This window comes from Adiantum capillus-veneris, chromosome 20 (genome assembly GCF_014529385.1).
Source record: "Adiantum capillus-veneris isolate H3 chromosome 20, ASM1452938v2, whole genome shotgun sequence".
NCBI lineage: Eukaryota > Viridiplantae > Streptophyta > Polypodiopsida > Polypodiales > Pteridaceae > Adiantum > Adiantum capillus-veneris.
Window position 1 is genome coordinate 134,739,878 of NC_140950.1, and position 13,983 is coordinate 134,753,860.

Genomic DNA, 13,983 nt, shown 5'->3' on the forward strand with positions numbered 1-13,983 from the left:
TATTTGCCCTTTCTATGAGAATACAACTTCTTCATGCTCCAAAAACTATCTTGTAGAGCACATTTCATGTTGGCAAATTGGAACGGCCGATGGGTCCATTTGCTTGGATAGCTCTTTTTGGCACTACCTAAGCCACCTTGGTCCGTCTGTCCTCTTGGGTATCCATGCCAAGGACTCAAAAGATGGCCATGTCGAGCTTATCCAGTTCAAAGCATTGGGTGCAATTCTTATAGAGGATTCTCTCGTCTGACACCACTATATCTATTTTGGTTGATTGGGAGGCTGTTTTATATGCGTAGGCATCCTGTCCCTCTTCTAAAAAAAAAGGCATTATATTGAAAGGAAATGCAATTTTGGTATTGTCTTTAGCAAATTTCTCTTTCTTCTTATTCCTCTCTTCTTCTTGCTAAACTCTGCTCTTTTTCCCCCAACCTTTGTGACATGTTTTTGAAGTAGACTACTTTCAGTTTCCATTTTCGATTGATCTTTTTTGTTTTTGGGCAAAAACTCATGAACGCGTGTATATTATATTAGTAACCGTTTTTGACTAATCTTAATGCCTAATGAGAAAAATGTGTTTGAGGAAGTATGCAAGTGATTATGTTACATACATTTTTCCCCTGCAAGTGATTATGTTACATACATTTTTCCACGAATGAAGCTCATTGGGGCCTTTGAAGGTGGAATGTTTTGGAAGTAGATGTTGCACTTTATTGCCACCCATAAATTTTTTGTTGGATCTATCCTATGTGCTTCTTGATGCCCTCTCATCCTTTGTTAGCTCTATTACACCGCCCTAGAGACCAGTACTTGATAGAGTGTCTCCCAGTTCTAAGGTGTTCTCTTGCCTTATTTTTGCATGCTCTATATTCCAAGCGTAGTTAATGTGCACCATTATCAGCTTTTTAAGGATCTTGAGATGTGCATGCAAGGTGCATACATGGTCATTGGGCAATGGATTGGGTCTTCAACATCTTTTGCAATTGAGGTTGCCTTAAAATTGTTATATTAGTGCCTTATCATTGAGGGAGCCTTTTGCCTATAGTGGCCTTCCAACTGTTAACTTTTCCACCCTCTTTTATTTTCCCTCCTACCCTCGTCGTCAGTGCTCTTTGACACCTTACTATTATAGTAACAAATGCATGGAGAAAATGGAGAGCACCTTGGTTGCACCCCAACATGCACTCAAGACTCTTAAGAGTATCCTACCAAGTGCCATTCAACCTCAAAGCTCCCCATACCTAAGGCTTGTGATCTTTGATCTTTATGTTGTTTCCTAACAACATCAATGATGGGATTGTGATTGAAATACCGCCTTAGTGACTCATGAGTATCATACAAGAGATTGAAAGCTACTAGCCCACTAAACATTCTGCTCCAATTGCATGCCAAAATGTATATTCCCTTTTTATTCGTATTTAGCTCAACATTAATGTAAGATGAGGTGCTAAATCTGAAGTTTGTCGCGTTGAACAGGTGCTCGTAAGCATCAATCGTGACTCAACAATCGGATATACTAAACGACACTCAAATTGAAAGATATATCACTTGGAAGGTCATTGGATTTGATGCTCGGATTTTGCAATTCCCTTGCAATAGTGATATCCACGCGTAGAGATTCTTGAGGCTAACACGATGGTGCTTTGTGAATTCCGATACGATGATTGTGCGGTGCGGTGCAAAGAGATTAAGACACAGTAGCCAGAGACAACATATGACGTATAGAGAAACCTTATCTGCTTACTTTTACTTATTATGAGTCTACTCAAAACCTTACAAAAATTGCCTTTTATACCCTAGCTAAGGGTCTCATATGTACAAGGATTGAAACTGCTTCAAAAATAAGTGACTTGAAACACATAGCCCATAATTTTGTATAAATAAAAAGTGAACAAAGATCTAATGGTTTTCTGGCGGGATAATTACAATCACTTTCTGTTACAAGGACTTGAAAAACCTCTCAAGCATCTCCTTGTTGGAATCTTCCAAAACTGTCCCCCTCCTATTTCATGTTGTCCTCGACATGAGTCAATACCGGGGCGGTTGTAGAGTCGCGGGGCGACATTGCAGATGGCAATGGACTATCCACCCGAGACCTTCCCTATACTCCCTTGCGAGTTGGATATCTTCTTGTTGGAATCTTCCAACACTCCCCCCCTCCTATTTCATGTTGTCCTTCACATGAGTAAATGCCGGGGCAATTGTAGAGTTGTAGCCAAATGGCGATGGATAGTCCACCTGAGACCTTCTCCTGTATATATTCTTGGAAGTATGGCTTGAAGGTGGCTTGATGATGAAGCTCCATGGCATGGTAGTTGACAAAACATGCCCCCTCATTGAATTCTTGGTGGTATCTAGTGTAAAAAAGCTTATATAGAAAGCCTCTTCAAAAGTACTCATATAGTAGGATGGCGTAAACATTAGGCATGCAAAGAATCCATCCAAAACTTGTTCGTTTGGCTGCTTTCTAAGATCATATACCACAACTTTATTCCCCTCCAAAAAATACATCCACGGGGTATTTCTAACATGAAAGTTATGGTACATATTGATACAAGCTTCTAACATTTGGCATATCTTTTGTAGCATTTGACAAGATAGATTGATAAGTCTTCATATTGCTTTATGGCCGCAGTGAGAGTGGATAACATACATTTCTCATCTAATCTCTCATTGCCAATTGGCGTGTGGACGTGGTGCCTTCTTTGCACTATTTCATATTGGCTCCAGGTTCTGACTCTAGGCACTAGACAAAAAGTGACATCTTGCTCAAGTGAAGAGGATGCTCAAATCTAATGAATTGACCATTCCATATGCTTATTGAGCCACACCTTCCTCCATCTGGGTTGTCGATTACTGGGCTGGGCTTCAACCATCTCTTGTTTTATGGCTGATTTGTGGCAATGAAGGTATTCTATCTAATTAATGGCAATGGGAGGGCTCTTGTGTACCATTCTTCATTGGTCTTTGTAGGTCTTTATCATTTTTGCTTATTGACAAAATGGAGAATTACTACCTCCCATTCCATGGCTTTTTGCGATGCATCTCTTCCGTCGTGGTAATTCTTTACTGCAGCTCATTGATGGCCTGATTTTTGTCGACCTTTGTGTCTTGGACAGAAGTGTCTTTTCAAGCACTGTAGATTCCTTTGCCACTTTGTTTGCTTTCTATGGAGCATCACTTGACTCTGGTGCATCTTGAGTCATCTCAGTCTCTCTTTGCTCATCTTAAGTCATGTCCTCATCTTGTGCTCTTTCCGGTCATTTTTTGTGGTTGATGATGATTGTGTTGTTTCCCTTCGTTGATTTTCTTGTTGCCCTTAGATCGTCGATTTAAATGAATTTTGGACGCTTATAATCAAGCTTTGCCTGTAATGCTGCCCGTAGCTCCACATTCTTCTTCTTTAACGTGTCATGCTCTTTTTGGAGTTCTTTATTGCACAAGCCATGGTTGTCGTTGTGGTATCTTGCCTCATGCGCTCTTATATTCTGAGTGCTCTTTCCAGTGCTCTGATTTACTCTTCAACAATTGAGGACGTAGTGCCTATATCAGAGAACCTTGCAAGTCTGTAGTTGGGTCTTGATTCTTTGAACTATGCACTTTTGAGCTGCCCAACTCCTCTTCCAAGCTCTCTAATTGTTTTTCTACAATTTCTAGTTTGCCTTTCAGTGCGTCCAAATGTTCTCCAATTTCGTTTATGACCGCTTCCAGATCTTCACTGATATCTTTATGTAAGCTGATGGAAATTTGTGCTTCTTTTAGACCGCGTTGGGCCTTTGTCAAATCATGTTGTTGAGGGATTATCTGGCCACACCTCTTGCCTGGCTATTTGAGCCTCTATCATGGCATCTTCATGCTCATTTCTCAATGTGTGTTACTCAACATTAATTCACTTTGAAGAGTTATGATAGTAGCCTTATCCTTTGTGTGCTCTTGCATGGCAACATTGTACATGACTGTAGCTATCCTTTGTAATGCGTGATAATATGAGTCTGTCATACTCCATTTCCCAATTACGTACTTGGTATCACTACAGGCCTTCAGATTTCTTCTTGCATTATCTTGGGGCAAAGGAATTTGTTCTAATCTTTAGGGTCTATTTGTGCTTGTGAGAGCTTTGGATGGGATGTAGCTTCCTGAGCTACTTGCTCTCCTGCCAAAAGAATGTTCACTCACCTTGGAGTAAGAAATCATTGAGTTTCTCTCCACTTCAGGTCTTTTCTCTGTGGGCTTGGCAGTTTTTGCCTTTTTAGCTTCATTCTCCTCCTTCTCCTTCTCCAGTTGAGCGCATAATTCCTCAAGTCTTTACAGTTATTGGTGGGGCCATCCATAGGATTCTTTGTTTGCAACTTTTTGGGAACCCACTCTTCCACAAAATCTCCATCATCAACCTGCTGCTTCTTGAATTCTTTGGCCAGACTTTCAGCTATCGCTTGCTTTTGAGCTTTTCCTTCTCAAGATAACTTTGCCGCTGCCATCAGCTTCTTGCTCTTCTTCTGTTCAGGCTCTTCATTAGTCGACTTGGACACTTGCAATTTTCTTTTTCACCTTGTTTGGGTTGTAGTATGAGTAGATACTGATCTTATGGTCTCTTCATCACTTCCCTCTTCCTGATAATTGATCCAGTGTTTTGAGTAGAGGCTTTTGGCAGTCTTTATGCCACGCCAATAGTTTGGTATGCAATTCTTGTAAGTAGGCCTATTTCTTCAGCTCCAAGATATGTTACCGTTACATGCTTCTTCTTTTTTGTCACGAGTTTTGAGATTTATTAGGCATCATTAATCATCACTTGGCTGAGTCTCTTGGTAAGCCCATGTATATGTTGTAGCCATTGTATGGTTTGACATTGCGAAGATTGTTAGCCTCTTGTCCTCTAGCAAAACAAATTGCATAAACATTCATGTGGGCAACTCAACCTTGTGACATATCATGTTGGCGAATGTGGCCGAGGCTCCTTTCTTGAAAAATACTTTGGCTTCCAAGTCCTCCTTGACCTTCATTGGAGCTCCTTCGTTTGAGAGATGCAAAGCCTCAACGATCATCTCTGCTGTGATTAACACTTGTCCCTTGTTATCATCCAATGTAGTGATTTTTGCTATTCCATCTTCCTTGATGCTCGTGTACAACTCATGAGCTCTCATGTCCACGCTGCAGGTCTTCCTTTGTGATTTCTACAATAAATTTAGCACATTGGGCCTTCGCGTGAATGGCAGGGTTAAGGATCCCAATGCCACCTTGCTCCATTGGTCTCACAACGGACTCCCATCTAGCCCACTGCCAGAACATCAAGTCTTTGGTGTTGTCTTTCCATAAGAATCTTTGTACTGGTTTCAAGAACTCTTTCTAGCTACATTTGGTCTAGGGGGGACATGCCACATCAATTTTTGGGGCGCTATTCAATCTCCTCGAGCGCATTGCTTTCGATCGTCAATCCCATGATGGGGTCTTTATTAAAGACCCTGTGGGCTTTAGTGATGAGGTCGCTTCTCTCCTCTCTCTCTCTTTCTCCAAGTACTTCAAGAACTCCATCTTGCACTGGTCCCCCTAGCTCTCCAAGGAATTAAGGCCACTTCAAAGTCCCTTATGGAAAGAAAATTGCCAAGAAAGTGAATAATAAGGGTCTAAAACGGCTTGGTCACTTTTGGGATGGTAACAGTAAGAGTTGGAAATCCAATGACGTGCTGACAACCCAATATCAACTAAATGGCTATGAGATTTTGCTATCCAATAGAGTGCTTAAAGAGCTTGACAATGTTGTAATGCCAATCTATGAATCCAGTTTTGAGTGGAATGCCTAGAGATGGCCCATAAGTAACCTATTTTGGAAACCTAATTTAAAAGGCTTTTTTGGATTAATGCACAAGGATAATTGGTTTAGCCCCCTCAACAAAATATAGAAGAGACAATGGCCTAGAGAACGGTGGAAAGAGGTCATGGACAACATCTCGAAGCCAAAGTGGCCTTAGAATATGAAGGTATTCTTGTGGAAGGTGCTATGGGGTGCTCTATCGACAAGCGTAAAGATCCAGGAAAGAGGAATTGGATCCGATTGTTTCTCAGGTTGCATGATAGGTAGAGAGGACTTGGCCCACCTTTTCATGGAATGCCAGGCAATTAGGGGCCTGACAGGGAAGATTTGTAAGTGGGTCCAAAAGACATGGCAGATCAGGTTCTTCAAGACTGATCTGTTCCTTGGAGGCAAAAGGATGAGAAATCTTGTTCTTCTTATGTGCACTCAAACTATTAGATACTTATTTTTCTTCCATATATGGCAGGGAGGAACCATTGGGTGTTTGAAAGAGACCTTGATGTGGTGAGCTTCGCATAGATCATCCAAGAAAGCAGAGTGATGATCTGTCTGCTCGAAAGCAAACAAGACTCGGACAATTGGTCTATGGCTACCCATGCCATTTTGGCAAAATGCGATAAGTAAAAGCTTGTCATTATAGTACACCTACCGTGTTCTTGATAGCCTCGAGGAGAGGACATCCAAGTTGTAATGCTCAAGCTCTGATTCGAACCTTCAGGATCAATCGATATATCAAGAAGTTACAAAGCACATGATAGAGGCGGGCCATAACCCATGTTCCCTTACACACTATTAGCAGTTATGATGGTGAGGATTGCATGATTGCGCACGTCCGAGTTCTTTCTTTTTCCAATGGTCGTAATTTCTTCTTTGCTTTCTTGAACGATCTCCATGAAGCTAGCTATTGACAAGTCATTTCCAATAACTTGACGGTTCTTGGCCTTCCAAACTTGCTAAATTTAGCAAAATCTAACAATTTGAGTACAAAGGAGCAATGCCTAGATTTTCATCACCTTCCCTCCTAAGAACAGATTGTTCTTGTAAAACCCTATCTTCCAAGTCCTTTGAACCCATTTGCATATCTTGCCTGCTAATCGTTGGGCACTCTTGAATAGGTGAGAGAGGTCCTCACTTGATATTTCACACCCAAGCACCTATCTGAGCCAATGTTTAAGGAAATAATCTTGATGCCTGTTGGCAAAGCACCCCATAGCATCTTCCACAAAAATATCTTTATCAACAATGGCCACTATGGATTCTAGATGTTATTAGCTACCGCTACCCATCTTGATTCTAGCCATTGCTTGCCCCATAGCTTGTTTGGGGGGGGGGGGGGGGGGGGGGGGGGGGGGGGGGGGGGGAACCAATTAGTTTGGACATTAAAGTGTGGTACATACCCTTTGTCAGGACAACGGCAAGGCCAGACTAGACAAGGGCAAGGCCGGGCTAGGCAGTGTGAAAAGGGAGTCCAATTAGGGTAAAGGGCTAGGAGCCATGCTATATAGTGGGTGGTTGGGAGGTGGACTCCTAGGTTCTAGTTCCCCTTGTCTAACATTGGTATCAAGAGCAAGGTTACTATTTTTGGGAAGGCACAGCCGTGAAGGAGGGGAGCCACACAATTCTTGCATGTTTTTTTTGCATGGTGGGGTCAAGGAGGCGTGGAACTCACCCCCTATGAGGAGGACGACAAGGCCGACGGCGTGGGAAACATCTCTAGCAAGGGGAAGCGGCCGACAGGCGACCTGCACGGAATTGCGCCCTCTCGGGCTTGACGGCATCACGCGGGTGCGAGGAGCAACTCCCGTGCCTGTAGCACGCGCCCTTGACCACCATATGAGGCGGGGTGAGCAAACGCTCCCCCCTCGCGCTGTCTGCTGGCTGCCATAGCCGGTGAGCAGGTTATGTTTCACACCCGACGGGCGCCCAACCCAATTGGGTTAGTGGCCACCATTTTTTTCAACAACTAAGGGACGGTACCCACAGTGGGGTACCCCCCCCTCCCTCTTGTGAAGCTTCGGGCGAAGCTAGGAAAATCCGCCAGAGCCAAGCAAGGGCAAGGCCGGGAAAAATAAAGGCAAGCTGCTATTTTGTGCTGCGTACCCTGCATATTCTTGTTTCATACCTTCCTTCAAGTCATTGGCAAGGTATCCAACATACACCAACCAAGTGCAGTACGGGTGCTCAAGGCAAACACACCTACACTATTGCATTGTTTCCTTGAAAGTCGGAGCAAGATTATATCCTCAGCGACAATTGGAGCACGAACGAAATTAGCTAGGCTAATCACCGGTATCAACGGGATTATTTATCGATATTTACCAGTTGTGGTACATCAGGTATTTTTCTTGCTATTCCTTTCACTGCACTGTGTCGCCTTTATTAGTCGCTCGAAGTATTTAAATTCTTGTTGTAATCCAAATAAGCTCTTCAATAATAACCAATTTCTCGATAGATTCATTAGGGGATTACAACATGAGGATATCTACAACGGACTAGTCATTAGAGGTATCACCACTTGGGAAGCACTCACAACCAATGTGATCCAATTGGAGAATAATCTAATGATTCAAGGAGAAAGAATGTCTATTGAGCCTAAATCTACTAGCTCGCAAGCATTGGGGCATCAGCCACTGACCCTAAAGCCTATTGCTAAGGAGCCAAAGATATTTGAGATGACTTTAGCAGATCTCACCAAGGCCATTCAAGATATTCTTAGAGACAATTGTGCTCCACAAAACAATCATATGTATCCAAGAAGGGAACAACACGGTACTCATTATGCTATGGTCCACATAGTACCAGTGAATGCCCTACTTTAATAGTAAACTTCAATGGAAATTGCAATGCCTGTGGCAGGTATGGTCATCAAGCCAAGGATTGCATAGTATTTAAGCGCGGAATGGCTAATAGACCAACCTTAGCATGGACGGGCACACCTCAAGTGCCTGCATTGATGCCGGCCCCACCTCTTGAACAAACGTCACAACACATGGTCCCTAGGGCCCAAAATGTTGTTCAAACAACACCCTTACCACCTCCAGTGCTAGAATCTCAACCACCACATCCGAGAATCACTTCTGTGAATCAAGTGGGTTGTGAGTCATCTATTGCTTGTTTAGAGGGCTGTGAGAAAGATATAGACTCTAATATTGTGTGAGGTCCCCACCCCGCCGTATCAAACGGCGGATCTGATGGTGAACCTGGTGGCCACTAGATCTATAACGGTAGCAAACAAAGTGGTTCAGGGTTCAACTAGCGGACGATCTCTCATCACAAAGTGAGTCGAGTTCGAGCCTACTAACAATGAGATCTAGCTCCACCTCGCAGGGGAAGCGTACTTTAACTATCTAGCGATCCTAAGACCCACCTTCCAAGAGGAGAGAAATCCCGAGTGCCTTTTTCCCCATGTTTCAGAGGCATGTACACTTGAGACTTCGCCGCTCTAGGGGCAATGAGTATTACTAGTATCGATTTAAACACTATGGGGACAGAGAGTTCCCGACTAATCAGGACCACCCTTCTCATAGTCATTGGCAACTTGAGCCAAGCCCCCACTTTCCACCCCCACACTCACACTTCCTTGTGTGTCCTAATTACTACCACAATGATTGTTCAACATAAATATTCCTTGATTAGATCCGAATCACAATGTTCGTTAAGACAGCCCTTCAATCAGTATTGCAAAGTGGCACCAAGACAGAGTTCTAGTAAAAATTCTACTCAAACTTATTCATTAAAATTCCAATGTTCTGGAGGTACAACATCCCCCTTCCAGCGAGAGTTTACTCCTCCCGTTGTCGCCTAGCTACCCATACAACTAGGTATGTCCACCGCATAGAAAGCACGACATGGACATTCCCACCGCTTAACTAGCAGACGTGGGTCCCCACTGCGTGGGTATCCACCGCTTAACCAGCAGACGTGGATTCAAGAGCCCTTAACCAGGAACTCTGCCCCCTGTGATCAGGAGGGGGATCAGGACTAATTCAACATTGGAAATAGAATGAATATGTAGAGCTAAATTTTCCCTAGCAGACATTCTTTCCTATTGCAAACAGTATATCCAATCATTTCTTTCCTACTTTAGACTCTAATGTACAAATGAATTCAAATGCCGAGGTTTCCGTCGGATTTCTCCAACATGTTTGGGAATATGTTCTTTCCTAGCTAAACGTGTGCAATGTTAAATTAAACAACTTGAATAAATTGTGATCTACCTCTTCCATTTCTTCATCAATGGCCCGTGAGATGACCGGTACTTGTTCGTCCATGGGAGATTTTCCTTTTCTATTCACATTGCTCTTTCCCACCTCGTAGTCGTGGGCACCACCGAAGTGAGTTCTCTTAACCGGGGCCATTTTATACTCACTACTTTAAATGATAAACTTGAAGAAAAGAGCTAAAGTCCGAGAGCATCATCAAAATCCAAATGATAGATTAGAATCATTGAACAATCCCCCTTATACGAGAGGGTTAGATTCTTCCTTCAAGACATAGTAATTTTATGGATAATACTTTACTTGTCCTATGTAAACCGGCTCTAAAGTTAATCAATTGGCTTAGATGATTATGAATTTCAGAATTTTACTAATTAAATTACAAGAGAGATGAATTAAGCAAGCTCACTTTCCTAGTGCAATTAGAAAGATGCAAAATTACCGCATGCATAGGTGAGAGAAAATTCTCTTCTTAGTGGCTTAATGATGGATTAATTTTACCTTAATCACATCTTAATGTGTGAGAAAATTCAATCTAACTTAATTATAACAATATTGAGTGGTAAAAGAAAGAATTTCATCAAATCTACATCATTACCGGCTTGACAATTAATTACTATGCTGCCTAGAGAGAGAAATCTCTTCTAATCATGTATAAATAATTGATTAAGAGTGATGAATGGCTGCATAATTAGCTATTGGATGATGATTATGTAATGGAGTATAGCTATGGAGATTTAGAGAGCAGCTATTGGAAATTATAGCTAGGATTAAGCATAGCAGATGAGGAATTAAGAGAATGATGAAGAGAATTACAGAAGAGCATAAATTAAATCATGATTATCGTGATTAGGGGCTGAAATCCTCTCAATTTTCTGATCCAAATGAGTTCTCAAGACGAGAATTCGGCAGCACTTCCCTCCTTGCTTCTCCTTCAAAAACTGTGTGTGTCGGCAGCACCTCCCCAAGGTGTGTGTAGGTGTGTGTGTGTATGTACTGGGTGTGTGTGTGAGCATGTGTGTGTGTGTGTGTGTGTGTGTGTGTGTGTGTGTGTGTGTGTGTGTGTGAGTACACCTTTAAGTAGGCTCCTCCAAGCTGAAAATCGAACCTAGCTGCTATAAGCATCTGAGTGAGCTCTCACATCATGCATGGCAAGTTTAGTTTCCTGCATACCAAGTGTCCAGTTAGCTAGTCTAACTAGCTCTCACACTCACTCTCAAGCTTGGAAACTCTCCCACAACTCCCACAAGACAAGAGGGCGCCCCCCTAGCTGCTAAAGCTGGCTCAGAGTGGCCTGGAACCTGCTCCCACACAGCCTCGAGCCCCGGTGCCTCCCTGCACAACTTTAGGAAAAATTGGTTTTAGGCTAAAACGGGCTATACAAGTCGGAATTTAATGCTGTAAATTGCTATACTAAGCTCTAAATAAGGTGTATCTGCCCGAGTACCTGCCATATTTAGCAGCCCCCGGGGTTCGAAAATGCATTTTTTCAAATTCGGGGTACGGGTGCAGTTTTTCGAGATGGTCAAAACTAGACGGGTCGCGTGACCAAAAACTTACTATTTTTGGAAAATTTTCACAAAAATTATTTTAATTCACATTTTGAAGCTTTATAACATTCTAAACATCAGGGCACTCACTGAATTTGAAAAATTGCTAAAAATAGTAACTTTTTCCATTATGTTCATTCCATGGTACAATGGTGCTCTTTTTGGTCGGGTCAGAGACCTTACATATTGCCTATGGGATTGATGCACTTGAAGAAAGTCCACAATACTACATGGCGGACTATTGGGGACAAGTCAAACTTGTCTACCAAGTAGCTTCTCTTACTGTAAGAGGCCAAAATATCAATTACACTACCAAGAGATCACCTCTGCAATGCTATGAGTGTGGGGGTCCACATCGTGTAGCCGAGTGTCCTATTAGGCTACAAAAGAATCCTACACTAATGTAAACCAATCAAGCAAGCATGTCTACAATGCCGATACTCATGTCTAATCGATGTGGCATAGATCATTTGATTTCCCAATGTTTGAATAATCTAAATGCGTCAAAGATCACACCATTAAACTCGATTGAGGTTGTCAAGGAGCCATCACAAAGTACACATGTGGTACTAGTAAATATACTCACATGATCAATGCTACAAAAACAAAATTATGTTCTTGAGGAAAGACACATGGCATCAATTGCCCAATCTCTGAAGAAGAAGAAAACACGAAGGAAGAGATCGCAAAAATTAGTGAAGTCAGACCCCATTTCAAAGACCAACATAGGGACTGGTGACGACCCCGTATATATGAACGACGCTGAAGAAGATTCTGATTCAGGTGAAACCGTGGAGACCAAAACGACCACTAGGAAAGAAACCAACAAGGAAGATCATCATGAGCCACAATGGCCAGGACCCAAAAAGAAGATAGGAACTTACCCAAACCCTACAAAAGAGATCAACAGAGTCAAGCAATTAAGGAGTTTGGTAGAAGAGACCCAAAGGGATCTAGAGCCAGCCCCTAGACAGATCTAGATTACAAACACAATGTTTCCTACACAACAACAACCTCACAAAGTCCATAGACCCCTAGCCATACCTAGTGTCATCCAAGAAGAAAGTGACTTGAAGTGATGGGAAAGTGGGCGTACTTGCTTTTGTTGAAGAGAATGTTTACAGAGGGACTACCTGACCCTATCGAAGAAATGGAGATCCCATCTTCCTCGGGTCAAGGTACTGAAGCCCAAAAGATGCCGCTAAATATTGCCAAATTGATGGATTTCATGGCTTCAGAAGTTAGAACCACCATCATGTCCAAACTATATGGAGACCCCGAGCTATTCTTAGCTCTTTGAGCTTTCTACAATGGAGAACTGAAAGTCGGGCTACCACAATTTGCATAGATGGATGGAGCTAGGGAGATGCCAATAGAGGAGGAACACTTAGATCCACAACCCAACCTAGATGAGAACTCTACTGTAGAAATACCTGTTAACAAGTTGGGATAATACTTTGAGGGTGATGAATCCAATGGGACTATACCAATCACTACCAAGGGATTAATTGTGAAGGGAATCCTTGATTGTGGCATTGAGGTTAGCATTGTGACTAAAAATTGCTGGGAAACTATGGGAAGACCTCACCTTGGGACCACAACCATAGTAGTAAAGATGACCAATGGGTCTATCGGGATGCTAGAAAATCTCAAGATTAAGGTCTCTGGACATAAAATAAGAAATACCTTCATTGTTATGGATTTCTCCAAGCAACTATGGCATCTGAGATGATCTTAGGACATCCTTAGCAAAAATGGTGCATGACTGGTCTAAAAACCATGTCTGCTTGCTGTTCCAGGACTCTGTTATTCGAGTAGATCTTGTAACTGGTCGAGCACATCCTCTAGGAACCAAATTTATAATTGATCATAGATCTGACACCACAGTTTACTTAGCCCCATTGCACTATTGTTACACATGTAAAATGGACACTGATGTTGGGGAAGATTCTCTTTATATGGATGTTCTGCCTGGGATGACTGAGTCTGAAAATGTGGATTGGGTCCACCTAGCAGCAACCACCCTTAAGTATGATAGAAGCAATGCATATAGCTTCTAATGACCAACCGGATGAAGGTTTGACTTACATTGGAACCGGTAGCGTCTCACAAGACTATAGTCCACACGATTCAAAGTCAGAATCATTAATTGAAATTGATTCTAAGGATGAAGAATCTAAGTTAAATCTTAGTGCAAATGTGGGGACAAACCATTCAAGGCCCAATGGTACCCTAAATGACAATCTATCCAGGATAGCAGAAGACACAAGTAGCGATTCATCTAGTGACTCTTCACTAGAGATCGGCCGTAATAAAAAAATAGACAAAAAGAGTAAGAGATGTAAGAGGCAAAAATATCAAGCAAATGTGCGTGCTAGAATAAATGAAATGAATTCTACCGTAGAAT